The 17,831-nt window shown below is 40.3% G+C and overlaps 1 protein-coding gene across 2 annotated transcripts in view; it reads left to right on the top strand.

Annotated features, from left to right (window-relative positions):
* Positions 1–5,219: 5,219 nt before the first annotated feature.
* hivep1 (HIVEP zinc finger 1) overlaps positions 5,220–17,831 on the top strand; it is an 82,659-nt gene continuing 70,047 nt past the window's right edge. Inside the window, exons 1-4 of one of the 2 annotated variants that reach the window (XM_026156777.1) lie at positions 5,220–5,394; positions 5,655–5,743; positions 5,868–5,921; positions 10,474–10,621. The gene's annotated coding sequence lies outside the window, so the exon portion shown is untranslated. Of the gene's footprint in view, positions 5,437–5,654; positions 5,744–5,867; positions 5,922–10,473; positions 10,622–17,831 lie in introns of both variants that reach the window. The other variant, XM_026156776.1, reaches the window with a different exon arrangement.

Genomic DNA, 17,831 nt, shown 5'->3' with positions numbered 1-17,831 from the left:
CAGCCCTCAGATTGGAGTGATTTATTACCAGTGAAGATGAAGAAGTGAAATAAGTGTTGCTACATTCAAGAATTACTGACTGAGGAAACCCAGCGCAGAGCTTTAAATCAAACAGTAAACTCTTCATGTTTAATGCGTTTAAGGTTTAATGTGAAGACAAACATGACTAAAGAATATAATTAGTGTATATGGCTGGATTACAGTTTGGGAAGACCTTTAAAGCCCCTGTTTGACCCTGACAGTTAGAAATGACCCACTTTTAAACATCCTGTTTTTTTGGGGGGGGGGGAATACTTCATCTCATATGTCAGCAACAGTAACCGAGACGGTTTCATTTCCTCATTAACTTCAGATGACAGTGCGGTGAAAGAATGGAGCAAGAAAACAAAACAAACTAGTTAATCCCAAATTAAATGATACAAATATGTGAAATATGAAGCCGCAGCCAGTGGCTGTTTGTCTTAGCTCGACATGCGGACGGCAACGGGTAGACAGCTCGACTAGTCCGAACAAAATCTGCCAGCAAGGACCTCTAAAACAAACACGTTTGATTAATCTGCACAAGGAAACAAAGTCTGTGCTGGTTTTATGTCGACCTCATTCTGACAAGGCCGAGGAAAATTTCTGTATCGGGCTGAGAAGGTCGTTAAAAAGTTGCAGATTTTTTTTTTTTTTTTTTTTGGTGTTTGAATGCATCCTTTTTTATTTTTTAGATACTGATGTTCACAAAAATTTAAAAAAACAAACAAACAGCTGAGGTCTGAAAAATACAAGCAAGATGATCTGTAGCAATGATGTCTTAGTCAAGGTTATTATATGTACACTTTTATTCTAACGTAAATTAGGTATCAAAATCCTTTAGATTTAAATGAAATAAAATTATAAGCTGGTCATAAAACCATCAGATTGGACAGTTAAACTAAATTATGAATTAGTTTGAGTCTTTTTAGCTTACAGGGCTGAAGGACCGGTGAGCTCGTGCCATGGCGAGGTGTCAGTTCATTCAAATTCTGCTGTCAGTCAAAGAAGTGTATTGATGTAGCACATCACTGATGTTCTGGTTGAATTTAGTCTGAGAATGCTTTGGCTCACTGGGGATTTTTTTTAATGCTCTGAACTTCTTATATCCTGACAGAAAGCAGCTATATTATAATAAAGATAAACTAAGCCTTTCTATATGTCTTTTGTACACATGTAAACTGAGTTTGCAAGGTCAATAAAAAATCTTCTGAATTTACATGTGGCAAAGAAAAATATAGATTTTGTCTCAAAAGTCAAAGCTGTGTACCTTTATTTCCTTTCCTTGTCAGAGTCTGCGATGTGTTATAGCTTCTGGTGCTGCTTTAGCATGCTGTTGAAAAATGCTGGATATCATTTTGTTGTGTGTTTTTCATGTAACCACAAAGAGATTTCTCAAAGTAAAAGTAGGGAATCTCTCTTTACCGTGTTCGTGTGGATGTAGCCCAAAAGATTCAAATAAACTCAACCAACAAAACACCAGTACTTGCTAGCTTGTTACTTGTTAGCATACAGGATGGTAGCGAGGCTTTATGCCATAATGCTATGCTAGCTAAACAGCTGCAGATTGATTGAGGGTACAAATATCACTGGTAGTTGATTTGACCTTTTTATAGGACATGAGCATTGATAAGAAGCCAAAATGCAGGACTTTGAAGTCAGACGTGATTGGATGATAGAGGTTGGTGTGACATGTTTTTGTTTGCTTGTTTACTGTGTACTCTGATCCCCAGTAGAAAAGATAGCTGAGCTCACAAAAACAAGATCCGAGTTGTAATGAGCAGGATTTATCTCGTAATTTGACACAAATGTCAGCCGTTCGGTGCCCCTGCGTGGGTTTGTGGAGAAATGTGAACCCCACAAAGGTCTGGCCTCAGATTCAAGATTTTCCCTCCAACTCTCAGCGAACAATTAATGACTCCATAAATTGTGTTGTGGAGGTTTCCCACTGACCTCCAGGGCTCCCAGCTTCACGCACTGTGCTGCCTTGATGCTCCCCAGGGCCCACACTCACAGGGACAGTGGAGGGTCATTAAAAGCTGTTCAAAACCCATAAATCAGCTCATAGATGAAGTACCAAGGGAGCTGCATCCGGCTCCTCCTCACCGCCTCAGCTAGTGCAGCATTTTCCAAGCAGAACCGCTGGGTTTGCTTCCTGCCCTCTTTTTTTTTTTTTTTCCAGAGGAGGATCTAAAAGTAGCAACGACGCAGATGACTTGATCTTTTTTTGTTTTGTTTTTTCAATTATGCTTTTTTCCGGGAAATGTTTTCCAAGCATTCAGAGTTCAAACAAATGGCACTGGGAAGACTTTAATGACTTGATGTCACATGGAAAATGGACTTTTAGAAACCCACGCAAGCTCACTGTACAGCTTTCAGAACTCCCGACTACATAAACACACATTAATTTCAGAAAAGCCTGGGAAAAATATTTGCAGTCGTTTGAAAATTTGGCAAGAGAAGAAGTTTCACTTCAGTATTTCTATATCTTTTTTTCTTTTTAAGAAAGCAGTCCGGTGCTTGCTGTCAGAGGCATGTTTACATCAGCAAATGTGGACGCTGCAGTCAGTGGAGGCTTATTTATACACTACAGTGACAGGTAAAAGTCAAAAAAACACCTTAATAAGGTCTTTGTCCACCAAGCGCCACCAGAACAGCTTCGGTGCATCTGATTCGACGGGACACGTCTATGAGGTTACACCCGAGGTCACACATGATGTCACGGTGCCTTTAAAGACGTTGCCTAGCAGCAGCGGACAGAAGACCTGTAAAAATGAGACCACCACTCATCTAAAAAACCTCAAACTCTGGTGCCCACAGTTGCCAAGGTTTATGAGAAACAGAGAACAATACTGACAATGACTCACTGCTCATTATACGTAGGCCGGGCTTAAATGTCCCTGCAGGGATCAATAAAGACATCCTCATCCAACTTCTCCTCATTTCGAAAATGTCAGATAAGGACACTTCACCAGGTTTACCAGGTGTCCTTATTTGTTCATTTCAATTTCATTTTATTCACAAATCAATAAAAATGCAGTTATGATTATAATTCTGCATAAAAATAGGCATTTGTTAACCAGGACTCCACAATCTGTCTAAGAGTTGTTAATAAGGGCCCGGACATCAAATAACATGCATAAAACACAAATGTCTAAAGGTCTCTAAAACGAATCCTAAAATTACTGATGTACAGAACCTGCTGTAAATCTCCAAGGTGTTTTAAACATTACATTACATCACCAAAACCAGCCTGAACCGTTGAACCGCAGCAGAAATAGAGAATCATCAGATCAGGCGCCGTGTGAATTGCAGCCTCAGTTTCCTGTTCTAGCTCGGGAGTGGCAGCCGGTGTGATCTTCTGTTACTGTAGCCTGCTTTAAAGTTTGACGTGTGTGTTCAGAGGTGCTTTTCTGCATATCTTTGTGGTAACAAGTTGTTATTTGAGCTGCGGTTGCGGTTTCTAGCGGCCTATCTAAGTGTAGGCTGGCTATTCTCCTCTGGCCTCTTACATCAATAAAGCATTTTCACCCAGAGAACCTCTGTTCATTGCATATTTTCTCTTTCTTGGACCATTCTCTGTAAGCCATAGAGATGTTTGTGTGGGAAAATCCCAGCTCAGCACCATGGGTTCACCATACCTAAATGCATCTGACTGGTTGTGTTATTAACGAGTAGTCGAACACCCTCAGTCGCACAGCGTGTTACTGAAGCTGTTGTCTTAAGATCCTTTTGACAAGCGTCCTTTCAAGCTCATCCCAAACCTGTGGACCTAAGCTAGAGAAGCTGGTTGCATATCTGGCTTTTAAAGTATGTTTTTGTTGTGAAAATGTGTATTTTTTACCCCAATACCAAATATCTATCAACATAATTTACTGCCTAAGCTTAAAGGAAAACCAAACCGCTACAGAAATGGCAGAATCGACAAAGAAATCGACAGTTTACATTTTCAAACATAAAATAAAGCTGGAGAAAAGATTAAACATGGTCAGTGATAATAAATTATTCTTGGAAGGTTCTAGGTTTGAATCCGTCGCCTTCTGCGTGGACTTCGTTGACCCTGTGCTGGTGTGGTTTCTCTCTGGGTGCTCGGGCTTCCTCCCACAGTGCAAATACATGCTGATTAGGTTAACTGGTGATTCTGAACTTGCTATATGGTCTGGTAATCATTTGTGTTCCCGTGGGGATGCATACCTGAACTCTTTGAGCCAAAGAGATTCACTCAGGTACTAGAAATTTTCCAGTCTTTATCTTACCTGTGTTTCCTTTTGTTTGTGGTAGTTTCCAGTATAGTAAAAAAAAAATCTGTACATCTTGTGAGTTTGTGGTTACTTGATGCAAGTGTCCGTCTTACGGTGTTGACTTTTTATAAAACTCAAAATGTGGGACATTGTCTCAGCATGTGTGGACAGAATTGCTGTGCAGTCCTAAATGAAGCACACCACCTGTTCAGTGTAGCTGCAGACAGTCCTCCTCCTCCTCCATCTGTACAACTTCCTCCAGATGCTACCATCTCTAAAGTTTCTGGAGGGTTTTCGCTGCCGTTCCTGAGATTGCCCAGACTTGTTCACAGCACCAGTGTTTACACCTGGCTCCACATGACCGTGTCTCCCTGCACACTTCCTAATGCGAACCTTTGTAGGTTTTTTTTTGTTCTCCGTCACTGTGGAAATCAGCGCTAAACCGTTCATCCGGTGAGTCAAAAAGTGAAACTAACGGGGGAACACCATGCACGAAATATAAACAAGAAGGGAAGTGGGAAGGCCTCACAATGAGATCGTGACTCAGAGGAAATCAGCCTTTCAGAATGATCAACAAAGAAACTTTTTCCCCCTCGTTTGAAGTCGTTTCAGACAGTTTATGGTGCGCTTTGTTTTTTTTAATTTGGTTCGGTTTGGTGGTCAGAAACAGAGCTACTGTAATGTAATGCCGCAAACTAACAGAGATGCACTGAAAAAATACAAAGCGCATGTCATTAGCTTGATAATATGGCCCATTTGAAAGCAGAGGTGAATATTAGACGTGGCAAACCTAACATCAATCGTATAGCTAAACAATTATATTTCAAATTAGATTAAAGAAGATAAGATACTGTCTGATAAGCTGCTTAGTCTAGCATTATCATAATTAACTGCCAGGTGTAAGCATTTCATGCACATCAAGAAGCAGCTGCGAGTCTTCAAATGTTATCCTCAGAGACAAGCTCGGTGGGATTAATGGATTAGATGCAAATAAACAACCTGAAGAGATAAAAAGATGATAATTAACCATTAAAAACCCAGATTAGACATGCTATATGCTAAAATGCTATAAACGGCTAATGGACTTTATGATTTTAAACAGCCCGTGTGCTTTGGTCCAAACATGCAGCTATGTGTAAGTTCTACTTTTACCCAGCCTGATGTGATGCTACTACAGGTACTATAAAATAATGCTATCATGATTTCTGTGAAGTATATTTGCAGTGTGTATGCATATATAAAATATATATTGTTTTTTTGACATGATCTAGCCGTTAAGCACAAGTAGTGTACTGTGAATGAAGCAGGATTTACTTTGATATATTCAGGGAAACTCAGGTGTTTACAAGGTTACAAAGACGGCTCACTTCTGTCATGGTAACCTGTGTTGCTCAGGAGCAGGTTATGTTTGAGAAAAGAGATCCAACCACTGCGTCACAAATCTGGTAGAATCCCTCGGACCATGACACACGGGCTCTCTGAAGGTAGGTGTTCTCTTTCCCTGATGAGCATAAATAAAAATATTGATGGAACAGTTTCAATCATTAATGTTTCCTTTTCTGTTGGCTGCAAGAACTTATTTTAACGTCTTTTTTTTATTGAAAGCAGAGATAAACAGGAAAGGGTCCAGGAAAGACTTTGCAACCTCCCAGGGTCATCCAGGTGAGCTACAGCAGCACTGAGGTTTGCTGCTCTCTAGATATGATCCTAAAACAGACCACTAATGCCTTTTCTTTAAAATATCCAAGAAGGCTAAACCTTGTTATTGGTTTAAATTCATCTTTGATATTGCTCTTTGTTTAACACCGCTGGGGCTGCAGCTGGAAGAGTAAGATAAAAAAAAAAATGTCTTATGAACATCTAAGCAACATGTTAATTTAATTGAGGACAAAATTAATTACAGTCGGATCCTGTTGTGTCTGTGATACTGACACATCTGTTACAAACACAACACAGTTGCCATCTTTTGTTGGCTTCAATTTTTGGCTTCAAATCGGCTAAACTTTGTTAATACTAAGAAAAACACTTGAAGGACACACACATTCATGCACTTTCCCTCTCGCCCTCACACAGCGCTGATTTGTCTGCAGCTGCTGTGTTGCTTTGAGCCTGTAGCGAGTGCGTAACCTCTTCATATTTTCCTTTTCTAATAGCTTTATCCATCCATTTTCTTCTGCTTATCCAATCCGGGTCAACGAATGTATTGTAGCTGTCATAAGGCAAAAGGTGGGGTACGTCTTGAGTGGACCACCGATCTACATCTTTGGGAGGGAGCTGGAATGCCTGTTGAGAATCTGTAAACGCCACACAGAAAAGCCCCAGGCAGGATTCAACACAGGATCTTCTTGCTGTGAGGTGACAGTACAAACCACTGCACCACTACGTCAACCCTAACAACAAAATCAGTTGCTCTGCCATCGACAGACCTGCCTATGTTTCTGATTGGTCAGACGCTACCAGTGCTACACCTTTATCACAAACCTGAAACCGCAGGTTGACTTCTGTTGTCTAATTCCTGACGTTAGGCCAAGTGAAGGCCCAGTCTTTGGTTTAGTGGTAGCTATGGCTCTGTTTACAAACACTGCTGTCTGAATATATATTTATTTTTTGGCTCCGAGTCCTCTAATGAAGTACAGCCCTCTTTAATATGTCTTTCTGTTTATGTTTGGATGGAATATCTGAGTGTCTTCTCCTGCTTTCCTCTCAAAATACTTTATATATACTGTCATCTGACACTCAAAGCATTTTTCCTCATTAGTACTGCCTGGCCTTCTTGGCTGCTGGGATTTTTCCCTCTGTGGCAACGTCACTGGAAATGTTGACACAACACAAGGCTTCTCCTGAAAACACTCTTCAACTTAAGGATCCAGGATTCCGGTCTGGCCTCCCTCACCCCACATCCTACTCGGCGAAGCCGCTGAGATGTCGTCACGGCCCCGGCTCGGTGTCGTGCGCCAGTTTGCAGGTTTGTTTCTGCAGCTGAATGGAAAGTCTGCCAGCGATTCACTGGCAGGGACTCAATAAAGGGCAACAAAATCCGAGAGAAGAAGAAGAAATATGTTGGCCGCACTTTAAAGACTGGCTTAAAAAACATTTGATGTTTTTTTTCCTCTGGACTCATATGTGTCCAAGGGAACAGTGAAAAAGGAGAATTTATTTTTCCTAAGGGCTCTTTTTGCAGTTCTGTGGAGCCTAAAGAGGCCACAAATACAGCGCTTACCTCAGCTATATATTTTCCAAGGAGGGCTGTGTTTAACGCTGGCTAAGGTGATTTCTTTGTCAGCATGGATTAGAGCAGAGTGAACAATCTCTGTGACATCTTTCCACCGTCAACTCCACATGCTGTACAACGCTTAAAGTCAGCGTAAAAGGTGGCTTTTACTTGAGGTATTCCCAGCTTTAACCAAGACGGTTTGCACAAACATTTAAATAGGTAGAGACGTCAGTTTCTGACCACAGTGCTCGATTACTCTGAGCTGTCTAGCTTTGAGACTCTTATCATGCAATCACTGCGCAGCTCAGCACACCATGATGGATGACATAGGTATACTGAGAAAGGTTCAACTAACATAAACTTAATTTTTAATGGTGAATATTTCTCCACAGAAGTCCAAAAAAACACATGTAGACTGCTTGGGCAAATTACCGTCAGCCTTCAGATATTCTCAAGAGGATAAAGAAACCGCATCGTTGCTCCTGCATCTGAGGTTCAACTAATCAATCAAGGTTCAACACCCTTAGAGTTAGGGTAAAGCGCTCAGTCATTCAAAGGCTACTCTTCCACACTGAAGGAGAGCCAGTTGTGGTGGCTCGGCTATTTGATGCATCCTGGGCGAGATGTTGTGGCGATGTTCTACTGGAACGAGTCCCCGGGATAGACCCAGGACACACTGGAGAGATTATATCTCTTGGCAGGGAACGCCTGGGTGTTTCCTCGGATAAACTGGAGGAAGTGGCTGGGGAGAGAGAGGTTTTGGCTTCTCTGTTTTTCATGCTGCCCCCGCAACATGGCCCCGGATAAGCAGAAGAAAATGGATGGATGATAAATATTTTTGGATCTGTGAATGAGACTTTTGGGAGAGTTCAATTAGAAATTGCCAAGAGATGTCTGCAAAAGCAAGACAATCCCAGGGTTAATTTCTGTTTCTGTGAGACAAATTACCTATTCCACACAGGACCAATCAGAATATTAGCCAAGGAGAACTAATTCTAACTTGATTTAATTATAAAAGATGAACGCAGCCACCACGCCATCCACCTCTGGTTCCTGTTATGAAGCCTGGAGCTGAGGGGTTTTACCATTTTGGCATTTTGAAAACCAGACGAGTGAGGGATGGATACTCATGTCCACCTTTTATATACAGGCTGTATATTGTGTTATTGTCCCTTGTAAGAAACCTAAAGTAGCTCGGTAACACTTCATATTGCAGCCTGTGACTTATTGTGTAAATTCCCAGCCTTTGTAATTCTTCTGCATTCGTGGTGCCATTTTCATTACAAAAAATTCCTGATGATGCTAAAGATGTAGGTTAGTGAGTGGGAAAAAAGGAATAACAACTGGTGGCTTGAAAGGAAAGCAGAAACAAATCATGCTCCAAGTATCTGTTTGAGTAATGAGTACCTTTTGGGTTGTTGGTTTTTCTTTTTAAAGGGACAGAGGTGGGGGTTTGCTAATTGTATCATAAGAAAGAAAGTGATGGGTAGTTTTGGAACATTTTAAAAGGAAGGACACATGCCATCTTTTTAGTGTTGGGACTTGAGTAAAGGAGAAAAATGTACCTTAATTTTAAGATGTGTCCTCCAGCTGTTGGCAGCTGTGTGCCAAAACCTACGATTTCGCAGATGTGGTCCTCTGAAAGTCTTTGGTATTACTATCGAACAGTCCACAGGCTCTAAACTTAAAGTTAATTAGATCAGTGTTACTGATTTTTATCCTCACGTACTCTCAGTATCAAAGTTGCTGAACAGATTGCTTCATGTCAGGTCTGGGGTGAATTATAGCCTCATATACTGCTGTGAGTAACAGGAAAAAATACAAATCATGGCATGTAATAACAAAATAAAACTTCCTTCCTGAGCCCGGTTCTGCCAGAGGTTTTTTTCCTATTAAAAGGGAGTTTTTCCTTCCCACTGTCACCAAAGTCATTGATCACACAGGGTCATCTGATTGTGGGGGTCTCTCTGTCTTCAACTTCAACTTTAATATGAGGCGCCTTGAGGCAACTGTTGTTGTGATTTAGAGCTACATAAATACAGTTAAATTCTTCTAAACACCAAAAGGCAGCACAAGCTGTGGATGTAAAATAATCCATATTGATTAATAGATCCGTTTGCTTACAGATATCATTTTCTTATCCTTACATGTCTTACATTTAGTAAGTCGTTTCCACAATTTTATTTTGCTTTCCGGATTTATAAATAGCTCTTTAGATTGCATTACATTTATTGTTTTTCATATACTTTTATGGTATTTTATTTAGATTTTTAGTTATTAAGAAGCTTTCTTTAATATAATTTTTATTACTGAGAATTTATTTTTTGTATTATTATTTGTATTTTTTGTTATAAGTTGTGTTTAATCTGTTTGGCCGCTGTGTCACAGGAATTTCCTCACTTTTCAGATAAAATATATCTTATCTTTGCTGTGTCGGGCTACATCCTGGACAGGTCATTAGATTATCGCACAGCTAAAACAGGGAGGAGGGAGAACCAGTTATGCTCACATCCACGCTTATGGCCATTTAACCAAACAGAACATCTGAAATGAGTATATCAGAGGGACCGGGAGGGACAGTCGATATAATGGACAAAAAACACACAAAGGACATGGAAGGAGTATATGCAGAGGGTCGGTGTGATCGAGGAGGAAGATGATCTGCTGTGGGAGTCCCCAAAAGGAGCAGCTGAAAGCAGAAGAAGAGGAAGACCATGATAGTGATTCTCAAACTGTGTGTGCTGGTGTGCAGACAGAGGACAACCTCCAGAGTTTAAAAGTGAAGCCAACACTGAAGTGACAAAAACTGCAGTTCCTTTTCTGGCCTTTTGAAAAAAAAAGATTGAATTTCCATAGTCTAATGTTAAAAGTGCAACATCATACCATTAAAAAGCATGTTTACAGCCTAATAAAAACACTTCCGCCTCTATGGAAAGTTTTCCCTTTCAAAACAACTCAGAGTTGCTAATCGACTTATGGGTGTGCCTTGCTGTTTGACAGGTCTCCTGACTCACTGGCAAGTGAGCTGATCGGCCTCATTCACTGGATTGCTGCTGGAGCCTTTTGGAGCGTGTTAACGGATTATCTCGCTGGTGTTACGGCTCACTATGGGGAGCAGACCATCCCGGGAGATTGTACTTTACTTTTGGTGAGAGAAGTTCTGGGATTTTTTTTTTTTTTTTTTTAGTCTAAAACTTGCCAACTTATTAACAGATATGTGTGTGTCTGTGGGTTACACCAGTACAGTTTATGAATGGAGCTGGCAAATCTTAGCTGATATTTAAGAGCTCCACACTTTATTCCATATAAGGTAAAATCTACCTCCAAAAAAACAACATGCCGATGCTGAAGCTTCAAAATGCGAGTTCAAAACTGGTGGTTAATGTCACCATGGCTGTTTTTGAATACCCTCTCTTAAGGTTTTGAAGTCATATGATGGCTAATCACATGACCACTAACCATGTCATTGTTTAGACCCTCTGAAACCTTGTTTCTTCCACTGAAAAGAAAAATTCATCCACATCTCAACATTTTTAATTTATAAATTTTACATTTTAAAACAGTAATTCAAAGTTTCGAGTTACCTCTGCCAATCAGGAAGCTCTATGAAGATACATCATTTCCTTGTTTCCTGGAAGAAGTAGGCTGAAAGCCTCAACTGTCCAACAGTTTGATATGAAGACATTGATCCACACGTTTATGCTGTTATGATTTGTTAGAAGGTATTCAAAGCTGAGGAACCTGGCACCAAGTTGTTCATGTTTGCTATGCATTGGTAGCTCGCCAAGGATGATTCTTCTATAAGTGCCCCACTCTGCCTTCAAAGTAAAAGTTGCACATTTTGAAGAACACTGGTTACTGCACTGAGACACAACTTTTAGTTTAGAGTTGAACATGCTCCGTTTGGCTGGTATTTGGCGAGTGTTTACAGAAAGGTCGACGTCTTCCATGCAAACTACAGGCAAACGCAGCAATCCGCTTGCAACCACCAGAAACTATTTTTCAATAACCACTTTTCCCCAGCAACTGGTTATTATGCATAACAATTAATCGTGTTCACATTTCAGCTTCCAATGAAATGTTCACTGCATAATCTACTGTAAGCTTTAAGCTCTCATTGTTTGTATTGTCACTGCTGCAGTCCAACATCGTCTCTTATTTAAATAAGCAGGAAGGCGATAAAATTACCAAGCCAAATCTCTCTGGACAGACACATTACAAACAATTTTTAAAATATGTCAGATGTGATCAAAACTTTGAGAAGCCCGACTCCATGGGGAGCGGGACCATTGTAACCTGGAACAGAAGCCTTCTTGCTGAACTGTCAGACGTGAATGGCGCTTTGAGACAGTGCTGAGAGCTGAGAGAGTACTCAGTGCTGTACCTTTCAATACAAAGAGACAGCTCTTATGTGGGGAAGTCTGTTATTGTATGGCTCAGGAAGCCAGGAGTGCCTCCTTGACCTTGAATTCATCTGGCTGAGCTGATTGCTTACACACAGTAATGAAAGCTGACACACACGGTTGCCATTCACCCGCTGACAACACGCGCATTGTACGGGTTGAGAGCTTACATCACTTTTTCTTTTCTTTTTTTTTTGTTCTGTTGGCTGTGCTCTGGTTAAAAGCCATAAATAACAGGACTGTTCCTGCGCAGGTAGTAAAATGTGGTGAATGTTTAATTTGTTTATCAAACAACACCGCGGTGAGCCATCATAGCGGAAAGATGTTTCTCCTCCGGGTGACTGTTAAATATCTCTTAGGAAGGAGGATTTCCAGCCACCAGAGAGAGGCCGTCTTGTTAGTAGCGTGGAATGCCATGGATGTTAAGTCGTGCGGTCCTGTTAGTCCAAAAAAGTGTGTGTATGTGTGCATGTACACATGTGTGTGTCCAAAGTCTGGTTGGGTAGGGAAGGGGTGGAGTCCTGGTGTTGCCGTAGCAACAGCCTCAGTTATGTAATATCATATGATGTGTTGTAAACAAAGCTTCCAGCAATGTGCACACCCCACCTTTTAGTAGTGCTGGGGAGGATACAAACCAGTGAGTTACATTTAAAACCACCCTGCTGTGCCCAAGGATCCTGCATGGACACAAATTAGTCTGAGAACAGGTGACATTACAGCCTTAAAATTTGCCTTTTACAACCATGCATGGCACCTTTAATTGGAAAATCCTGAAATGTAGATGGAATCGTTTGCACTCGGCTTCCTGACTCTGTAATGGTGCTCAAGTGGAAAACCGGTCCGGGGTGATATGCGTGTGACGCACAGCTTGTCTCCACAGGACAGCCTGGGCGCCAAAACCATTGTACTGTAGTTGTATAGGGTGTTTATGTGGAAATGGGAAGTGTACTGAGAAATGAAGAGGGGGGGGGAATGAAAGGACAGCAACCTATAAATACTTCAGCGACATAAATCTTTATCCAAATGCCTCTCTGTGTGCCAAGAGAAATAGGACACTCAGGCATTCCCTTATGAATACACTCTTTCTTTGGAAGGTCGCATTCAGTAAATATCTATTTTTTAAACAAAGAGAAACAAAGAAAAACATCTCAAGAAACCCCATGAACATGGGTTACAGAAGGACACACACAGCAGTGCCTTCCCTTTACATAAGAGCCTATTGTTCAGGAGGACAGTTGTGGGCAGCTGTGCTTTTATTTATTTTTTTCTAGCCACTCCAGGATATTAATAGCCCTGCCGCCATTCACTAACACTGATACAGGAGCAATTGAAGCAGTCTTATTCTTTTAATATAAAGTGCAATCATCCTGCTAGCCTGTCAGAGGTTGATCTGACTTGGCAGAGTTTGGGAATGTCAGGGAACTCAAGCTACTTTGGGCTGCTCCCTCATTCACAAGGGGTCAGCATAGCAGTTGGCTCAGCATGTTTCATTTGGCAGGATTTTATGCTGCCAAATGAAACCCCACAGCGAACACGGGCAAAAATAAAAAAAAACAAAAAAAACCTGTATTCAATAATTACATTCAGAGAGATGGAAATGAGACAGAAAGGGAGCCTGCTTGAGTCTTAGATCCTTCCTGAGTTGATTTGCATTATCTTTAAGGTATGTAGGGTCAAGTTTTCAAACTCTGTTTCCTTCTGACCTTCGATTTGGATAAGAAAGGACTATCTAGCCGGTAGTACAGAAGGGCAAGGAACTGACATTCAGAGTGAGTTTCTTGTTTACACCATGATTCAAAGATTTCTACAGCCAAATAGGGTTGTTAAAAAAAATCAATACTCAGTAATTTTTAGTATTGATTAGTGTCTATCAGACACTCATTTACAGCATTATCGATACCAACACTGCTGGCTATACTTCCTCCAGCAGAAGCACAACTTCCCTGGCCACACTACTCTCTAGCAGCTGAAAGTAACATTCACAACACTAAACAACACTTTATGAGAAATTTTGTAAAGTTCCTCTTTCAGCATCACTGAAGTATTTGTTTTCATTAAGGTGAGGCTGGCTGGCACACATGTTACTGTTAGCCATTTAACTGTTAGCAGATCTCCAATAACCACATTAGCCACCTGTTAAGTTGTCAGTAAGGTGGCGGCTAGTGATGTAGGAGTAAAACAGCCGGTAACAGCCCTGCCTTTTGGTACCATTATTAAATTAGGAAAGCATGTTTCTGCTAATTAAACATTTTTTGACAACCCAAGAGTCAAAATGTCAGTTTGGTATTTAGACATGTCAATTTAAAAATTACAAATTATTTCCAAATTCCAAGTTGTGTATCTTAAGAATTAGACTAAAAGCCATTACACACTGTGTGTCGTCGAAAAGCAACACAAAATTCAGAAATTTCCAGATCAGATCTTTCTGTCTAATGTAAACATAAACCAAATGCAACTAAAAAAAAAAAAAAAACCCCACTGTGATAGAAATGAAGTCAACATCAGACCACGATGAGCTCATCCTGATTTATTTAAACAGGAAAAGCAAGAAACTGAGAATCTGGGTCCAATTCACAGGAGAAGGCCATTACTCATAAGTAGGTGCAAATTTGGAGTTACTTAGTCAGGAAGTTAAAATATTGAGATAAGACTTAGTTAAACCCGGTTTGCTTTTTTAAACTGCGTATACAAGCTTCCATAATAGGTGTTATTTTACCATGATAACACAATTATTACCCTATTTGACTTGCAATGACAGTTACACAGCATTACCTGTTTATTTTCTTAAAATCGTAAAATATCTTAACATATTTGTCACATATATAAAGGTGAACAAAATACAGGATTGTGTTTATTATCTATAATAAACACAATCCTGTATTTTGTTCACCATATAAGGCAACATATGAAAACTGCTGTCATTGTTTGTGTTATTCTAGATTTTATAGAAGACTAGAACAATGCAGCCAATGTGTGGCATCACACATGGTATTGAGTATTTTCTTGGGTTATGCTATCAAGTTTGAAATGCTACTATAATGACAACCCTAGAGCCAAATATAATGTCACACAGCCCCCAGACGTCTTTTGGACATCTCTGTAGTTTAACTAACCCATGTGCGATCGGGTTAGATGGATAATTGATGCAGTTTTCACCTAAAAGAAGCATGTTTAACATAAAAAGAATCGGTCCCAACACAGAACCCTGTGGATGCCCATGATTAACTTTTGTTTAAGAGATGATTCTCTGCTAAACAATTGTATATAAATTGGAATCTATCAGCTAAATAAAAAGAATAGGAAACAAACAAAGCTGCCCATGTCATCATTTGCACATGCCTCAGTTTCTATCTGTCTAGAAAAGCTCAAACACAGATCTTGGCGTTTTCAAACAGGGTCAGCGGCGCTCACAAGCTTGCTTACAGTCCTGTAAAAACCCTTTTCCTCATGAGTGTAGGGCCTTTTTAAAGCGAATGAACCAAACAAGTCAATTCACACCTAATCAGATAGAACCTACGCTACAAGTAGATTTGCATGATGAATTTTAAGCTTTCGTGACAATACCTTGTAATTGTGAAACTGTGCCCCCTCAGAAAAACTGACTAAGAAACCCGGGGGGGGGGGGGACTTAGACAAACAGGCAATAAGAAGCAGTTTTTCACTATAGCCAGTGCAAACCTCTGTCGGCACGATCAACTGTCTTTACAAGCAGATTACATACACTTCAGTATACTTAATCCAGCAGTCACAATTCATTCAGGTTTTTATTTGTTTGATAGGTCTGCAACAGCGATTTCTGCCTTCACCCGTTGTAATACTATAAATCTAAACAACCTTCCAGGCTAATAACACATTTCTGCTGATCTTTAGAGACACACGTGGATCGGCTCTAGCTACAACCACAAAATTATTATTCTTTTTATTGGATCCCTGCTTGCATTGACTTTGGCTAACACGGATGCATCTGAGGGCTCAGTTCATAAACAGTTGTTCTACTCTTGGCGTTTGGTTAGCTCAAAGCAAACAAGCTATCTTCTCGGGAAAAATGTGGTTATGTAAACACACACACACCATACCCTCCTCGCTATATTCATCTTGAGCTGAAAACCCCAAAACATTTCAGTTTTAATGAGAGTGTACAGACAGCAGTCTCATAGAGAAGAATGAGAATCCTTTGCAACAGCAGCCGCTGCCATTTTAGCTGTTAATTGACAAAAAGCCTTGTTGTATTCAAGAGAGAGGAACCGAATCACCTTCACGACAGCCCTCGTTCATTCACAGAAGATGAACCACACAGAATCACTGCAGCAATTTTCAGATCTGACTGTGAAAAGACAACAATTTGTTCCTCTCCTTGCAGAAAAAAAAGTTCCACTATTCAAATGTGCCATTTTAAGTTGTTACAGTTGAAACAGGTGAGTCATAAAGCTGAACTGAGCCAGGAGTCCTACTCTGCAGACTGCAGGAAGCCTGTGATATGGTGGTGGGCGGCTGTCACAAAATAACTTATTAATGGGTAGATTTGCCTCACTGCAGCAAAGTTTCTTCGAGTGGTGGTGTGTTTCTCAGAGACTTTTTGCAGCATATGCAGCTACTGACATATTGAACAATGAGTTGAAGATGCATTTTATCTCATTGTCATCTTCTTTTTTTTAATACACTGTTGCAATAGGATGGAAATTATACCAGGAGGCTTCTTAGACATAAACTTGCTTTCCTAATGCACTTCAAACAACTGGTTACCGGGCGAAATTATTCATTTTATTTATGCATTTATCTGAGAGCTATTTTGGTGCATGGGGTAAAAAAATAAAAATAGCATGACCTTTTGCATTCAGTGATGTATCATTGCTGGGCTGGACCAACTCACACTCACCGTGACTGTGGAGCCAGGAATACAGACATGGGATAAAAATAACAACACCAGTGCACCCAGGCAACTGCTGCAGAGCGTTCTGCTGCGGATCACGTTAAAACACCCACAGCCTAAATAAATAATAATAAAATATATCATTAGAGTCGTTTTAACGGTTTGTGTTGCTCCACAGACCTCTGTGTGTGCCTGAGTGGGCTGTGAGAACATGTAGCATTATTGTTTCATGCTTATTAAAGGAAACTGAGCAAGAAGTAAAATTTCCCTCCATGCTTGCAGGTTTCTCGTCACCTAAATGGCTCGCAAAGATGAAGCTGCAGTGGAAAATGTGAGTTAAAAGCTGTGTGTAAAAGAGAGTGTGGAATCACAAAGGTCATGTAAGACATAGCACATTTGACACTGTAGAGAGAGATTTATACGTTTTGTATTATTTCTGTTAAACAAACACAAAGGCAGTAGTTTAACTTACCGTTCCTGTCAGGTTCGGTCTCATTAGGTCACATTAGCTGTTATTGTTCATTAACTGCATTTAGTGAGGAATTTAACTCAAAAATCAACAAAAAATATTTATGGTAAGAATATTTTTTTCATCTTCTTTTTAATAATGCAGTTTATTGCCAATGTATATGAATTTGTTTAAAAAAGGAGAGCTATTACTTAAATCTCTTGGTTGCCTTCATTAGCTGGTGGACTGATTTCTATGCGACGGACATGGGTTGAATTTTATGCAAGGAATGTGACGCCTAGTGAACAATTCCAAGTGAGGTCCAACGAGCTCATGTTGAGGACGAGAAAATAAAAAACAATATGTATTTGGGTAGTTCTTCCCCCGTGATAAGTTTAGCATGCTAGGGTTAAACAAAAGTTCAGCTTTAGAAGGAAATGGGTGGCCAAAAACACAGGATGTTGATGTGATGATGGGGTGTGTGCATTGACAACAGGCTGGCAGAACTGGAAGATACAAACAGCCTTTATACAACAGGTGGGTGAGCAGGCGCTATCTCCTGAGGAAGCTGAGATGTTTAAAAATATGCAACAAAATGCTGGAGATTTTCTGTCAGGCAGGTGTGGAAAAGTTTTGA

Source organism: Astatotilapia calliptera, chromosome 22, assembly GCF_900246225.1.
Source record: "Astatotilapia calliptera chromosome 22, fAstCal1.2, whole genome shotgun sequence".
In the NCBI taxonomy this organism is placed as follows: Eukaryota; Metazoa; Chordata; class Actinopteri; order Cichliformes; family Cichlidae; genus Astatotilapia; species Astatotilapia calliptera.
Note: the sequence above shows the minus strand (reverse complement) of the source record. Positions and strands in the feature narration are given on the sequence as shown.